The sequence below is a fragment of the Morone saxatilis genome, unplaced genomic scaffold (assembly GCF_004916995.1).
Source record: "Morone saxatilis isolate NCDOM2014 unplaced genomic scaffold, NCSU_SB_2.0 Contig9, whole genome shotgun sequence".
Classification (NCBI taxonomy): domain Eukaryota; kingdom Metazoa; phylum Chordata; class Actinopteri; family Moronidae; genus Morone; species Morone saxatilis.
The window spans coordinates 826391-832538 of NW_023340268.1; positions in this window are offsets into that span (position 1 = coordinate 826391).

The window sequence follows — 6148 nt, forward strand, 5'->3', positions numbered from 1 at the left end:
AGAGACAGTTTAATGAGTTTTATTTAGTTTCTGTCTACTTGTCAATGGAGTCTGGTGGGCAGTAGTGGCCATTTGTTTTGGTCTGAGATGCTGGTGCTCTAGTGGCCAATGAATTTTCTATATATAATCTTTAATATTTCTAGTCAGTAACATGGAGCTTTAAGTCTGCTAAGCTTTATGAAATAGAGAAAATCTTCCACCTGTAATTTTACATTAAAATGTCAACAAGCAAATAGGTTTTTATTAAACTGAGACCAAACTCTTCCCATGACTTATAATATTACAGTGAGAGCTGCCCCTCTATAACGGTGAAGTCTCTGATGGTCTCCCTCTATAGATCCTCTTATAATAACCTTATATATTCCTGTTCTGTCAGTTTGAGCAGCTTTAAATCAACTCTTCATTCATGTTCATTTGAACTATGCAGCTGTCAAACTGCACTTCAGCAAAAGGTCAAACAATGTGTAAACGTCCAGCGTATTTATGCCTCAGAGGAAACGGTGGAAATAAATAAAATAATTAGTGTGTAAATATAGCTGTCGCCATATGTCCGCTCTTACGTCTGCGTCCTTGAGGAAAACTGTGAACTCAAAGTGTGGCTGAAAAAGAAATGTGTGAGTGCAGCATGTGTGGACTGCAAACATCTGACCAAATTTAAATAAAACCCAGACTGCTGAGCCAATAAACTATAATAACTGTTATTATAAGAATAACAAGATGCGAGATGCCGACGAAAGCTCAGGAAAAAACTGAGTTACGATTATTTGTATTGGTCAGGTTGGTTTTAAAATATAAACATATACTTTACTTTAATGCAATGTAAATGTAAAAATAGTGTGTTTTTAAAGGGATTTGTTATGTGTCTGAAAGCCTTGCGTTAAAAATAAACTTCAGTACTTTTTATATGAATATTAAAACAAGCTATTGATCAGCTCGATCCTGCGGCGGTGATGAAATCGGCTCATGCCGTGTTGAAAGAGTCGAGTTACCTCCCAGAGCTTCACCTCATCCAGAGTAAAAGTGAATTTTTATGCATTGCCTCTCGACAATTTTATTTCTCAAACATCAGAAAAACAGCAGCAGTTAAGGACGTCTGCACTCGACTCAACTGAACTACCACCGAACGTCTCACCAGAAACTATTATTACTATTAAACCTGATTTTGGCTTTAAAGCCCGGCGCTCCCCAATATCCTTCCCTCTTCTGTCTTTAAGAAGGAAGCTAGAGTGAAGATGGTATCATATGAAACTAGATGAGCGAACGCATCCATCGGTACCAACCACGTCATGCTAGCACGTTGGGAAGGAGGCTAAATAACTGGCATCCTTTGATCTCACCAGCACAACGCATTAACACTGCAGTTATTAGTGATGCACAGTTTTAATTTTAGTCTTAACACACATTTACTCATTTTACAAATGTGACCTCTGCCCACTCCCATTTGTAAAGCCGCCCGACTGCCAAAACAGAAAAAGAAAAACCACCTCGGGGTCGCAGCGTTTCAGTACAAACACTCAGAAGGAAAGAAAACATTCACTCGGCTGCTTTAATTCCTTTTCATCTTCCTTTCTCTTTCCCTGTCGGAGCGCTTCGACCTTGAGCTCCTCCGAGCGAAGGAATAACAGCGGCACAGAGGTCTTTTGTCATGTGGCGACCGCAGCCGTCAGCCCGTCAGCCTTCCACAGGAAGCCCCGTGTTTCCTTCGGCCTCGGGTTTAATCCCGATGCCGATCCATAACGCTGCAGATTACGACGAGCGTCTGCGAAGTGGGATAACGCCGCGTACGGTGTCTCTGCCTCCGGGATCGTGTGTTTCATTCTTGTTTCATTTCATTAATCTGTTTACAGGTCTGCTGCAGCACTAATGCAGCCCAGGTGAAGGGTCCACAACCCCCATTTGGGAGGCTCGGATCAGCTGCAATCATGTAATTAGACAGATAACCTCCAATGCTGCATTTAATGAAACATACACACCGAAAATCACAAGGCCGAACCTTCCTGTCAGTATGTGCTGAAGGTTTCTGTCTTTGTGTTCCACTTAACAGCCTCCATTCTCACAGAGAGCAGCTGCAGTGACTCACATGCATTGTCTTGTTAAAATATGGTAAATAATCAGAGTTAAAACCTGAAATCAGAATTACTGTGCAGAGCTGCTCTGATAATCACTTTAGCAGAGAATTCCCACACGTCCCGGAAGAGCCTGGATCTCTGTAACGCAGCTAATCCGGTCATGGAGAAGTCCTTGAAAATGTGACATTTGACCAAAATATTGTAGAAAACAGTGAATTTACAGTCTGGTCGCTGTGTGGCAGCAGCGGATATTCAACTGAAGCCTAAAACAAATTAGATCGACAACATGAGAGAGTAAGAAAACATTTGGCTCAAATCTGGTATCTGGATCTAATTGCTGTCGTTAATTGTGTGTTTTTGCTGCATTTTCCTGCTTCTGGCACTAAACGTTGGCATAGGATCCAATATGGATGTAATTTCTGGGCTGAATAATCATCTCCATTAATTGTTGTTATCCAGTGAGCTTGTTTTTGGTTATTTGCACATTAAAAGGAAACAATTTTAGACATCTTAGTAAAATATAACCAACATTTAATTCAAGGTTGAACTGACTATTTAAATCGGGTAGAAACATTAAATGTGAAATTTTTTGAATAAAATCAATAAAAGAATATATATATATACGTATATATGCTGCAGCTGTGGTTGCCAGAACTTTTACCGTAAAAGAATATTGGTATTGTTGATTTTACGGTTAAAAGTTGGGAGTTTTATTCCATATTTTACCGTACAAATACAATTAAAATAGATTTTATTGTCATTTGTATCTTTTATTCTATTTATAAATCAAACCTTTTTGATTTATACAGCTCAAATAAACTCAGATTAAGAATTCAACCTTTTCTCCGCTGGGATTTAGTTTGCTGGTTTTTCTTCTCAAAACATCTCAAGGTCGTCGAGATGGCGCCATGGGCGTCTCCAGCAGAGATAATCGTTGATTTCTGCACCACAGCTGGGAAACGACGGACTCGTAATAAAATAAAAGCTCATTAAAATGTCTTTTTGTGTGCCTGACGTCCAATTAGAGGATTTAGCAAAGCTCAATTAAAGCATCCTCAATCCTGTTTGTTATAATTACCCTCGTCTTGCTTTTGAGTGACAGCGTCTGTAAGGATCCCCTGTCGGCGGCCTTGAGATGCAAAAGCCGGTGTGAACGGTAACAAGAAGTGGGGGCAGGAGACGACAATGACCTCAGCGTGCCAAGAAACCCTCCACTCAAAGGATGAATTCATTCATTGATCTTCACATCACATGGACGAACTGGTGTCGAGCGCGGAGGCTGAAGGCCGTCATGCTCTCGTGCCCCATTGATTGGGCACGTTGTATGATTACAAGTGTCTGGCTCTTGAAGGTGAGTGCCACAGAATGAGCAGTAATTCCCCGTATTCAGCCGGGCCCTCCAACAACAGGAGCATTCATCAGGGCCCGCTGATAAAACTCCAGAGACAGACGAGGGCTGAGAGCGAATAAAGGAAGCCGGCAACTCTGGTTTGTAGATGTCACTAAATCCTGGACTTCAGGATTTGTCTTAAAATGAAAGCTGGCAGCAAACTCCACTTTACTCCCGTTGCAGGAGAGTCTGTAGTAAAAATCAGCTCCAAGGCCGGCAGAGATGGACAGTCTGCTTCAGCGTCCATTACAGGAGAACAATTTACTGTCAGGTGGAGGGAAAAACAACACTTGAGCTGCTGCTGGTGTTAAATGTGAACACATACAGTCCAGCAGGTTTACTGTATATGACAGGAAATATCAAACGGCTTCGGAACAAAAGCCACAGATTCGCTTTTAAAGTAAAATCTGAGCTGGTAGTGCGAGCATTAAGGATACAGAACACAGCAATCGATCCATTACATTTGGGTTTGATTACCGTTTGATGGAGTTTGGCTGATGGGAATTGGGTAGCTACCTAGCAAACTAATGAATCTTCGCTCTGTGTCGCTAAAAGTTGAAGATTGATTGACGGGTGAATGTCATATTATTGGTTGAAATCATTTAGTTCATGCTGACGTAAGCACGCGTCACATTTAGTTTTACAGGAAGACACAATGATTGGATTCTGATATAAAAAAAATTTGGTCATAATTGGTTAAATATGGGAACAATCTAACTGAAGATCTTAAAGGGTTAAAATAAAGGAAGTGGTTGTGGTGGTTGTGGTGGTTTCGGGATCAGCAGAGTCTCCACCTGAAGCTTCACGGCCCTCGAAACAATAACACCACTCTTCAGTAATCGAACCTCCTCCTCTCTCGCAGTCGCCATGACCTCGTCGGGGCGAACGCCGGTCCCCCACCGCCATTAAATATTTATGATCATGCGGCGCTGCCTTTAGCCTTAAATCCTTTGGGTGGGGGGGCTATGAATCTGATTTCAGGAGCTTCGTGCGCATCATATACTTTTTCATTATCTCCGGATGGCGTGGAGGCGGATAAGGTCAGCCGAGGTGAGGCGAGGGCGCAGAGGGAACCGAAATTAATTCAAATTATTTCGGACACCTATGCAGATCTCGCCCTTGGGTGATACGTACAGTATGTCACCTGTATGAGACACATCAGCAGTCAGGAGAGGATGGATGGCGGTGATTTAAACATCCTCAGCCAACGCTCCGTTACCTTCCACCATCTTTCTTCGACTGTGGGGCTTTTTTTTGTTCTGAAGAAGTGACACACAATTAGTTTTGGGATGATGAGCCCATTCTGCGCGTCCCGTGACCCCCTGACGATATCTAATCAATTTACAGATAATTTTTTTTCTCCTTTAATTAATTAAAAGGAGATCAAAGAGTGGAGATAAAAGCTGCCACGGAATGACTTTTGCAGCGCTTTTTAAATGAAGATGAAACATTCACGGTCACACACACACACCCACTTCTATATAGACGCTCTTATCATAAACCCATAAACTCACTCTCATTCGAAGGCCTCCCGCTCTCCAAACACGCTGCCTTATGTTTATTTATAATGTGCCGATATGGAGCACTTCAAAGAATTGTCCAGCCCTGAATAAGAAGAGCAGCAACCCTCCCCGAGGTGTTCTGTAAATAAGACCCATAATTCTCCAGGAGAGAACTTGCGAGCGGCTGCACTCGACTCCTCGAGTCCTTCAGACTCGAAAGTGGTCGCAGAGAAAAGACAAGAAACTCATCACGGCGGCGATCTCTTTGTTGTTAATGCCGCTCATGATGCAACCGTGATGACAGACTGGAGCTCTGGCTCAGGATTCACCCCCCCAAGGAGAGAGAGACAAACCAGGCAAAGAAATCATCTCACTGGATCAGAAGGTTGTTAGTTTTAAGGTTGTACTGGAAAAGGTGTTACTGAACTGCACATTTTTAATGAGGTTTTTCACATTCTGTGAAGTGTTGCCAAGCTAGGATCGGATGAGGGATTACTCATTCTCATCTCCTTTACAGGCTGATATTAAATATTCTGACACACAGACCTGCAGCAATACAACCAAATCCTACAAGACCTCAATTACACTGAAGCAAGTTGCTCTAAAACTCTTCTGTCATCAAATTTTTACAAGAAGCGACTTCATTTTTGTTTGTTTTTTGTACGTTTCACCAACCAGAGTTAATAATTTAATTTAATTTAATAATTTACAAGAGATTTAAATACAATCTGAGTTAAAGCCTCACAAACCTCACTGATTACATATAATGTCTTACAGGTGTGACGGCCTTAGGGTTGGCTTTATTCTCGTCCTCATTCTTAGTTGTTTATCTTCTTTGTTTCAGGAAGTAAGGGGTGGAGCTGAGATTCTTCCCTGATGCAGCTCACCTCAGCAGACTGGGCTCAGGAGGCTATGAATCAGTCTCTTCCCCGGCCTGCTGAGTGAATTCTTGGTTTTACATTCATACATATACACCTCACCTGTCTCTTGAAAAAGATTACCCGTCAAAATGAACATAGAAAATCTGTCGATATTCCTGAGATGTCCAGAGGGCAGGGTGGAGACTGTAAGAGGAGGTTGCTGATTTAATCACAAATATCAATATTTACTTGGAAAAGTCCCAAGACATTGAACCTTGAAAACCGATCAGATTGGTGGCAACGTTAGTGAAGCAACTGAAATAGAAA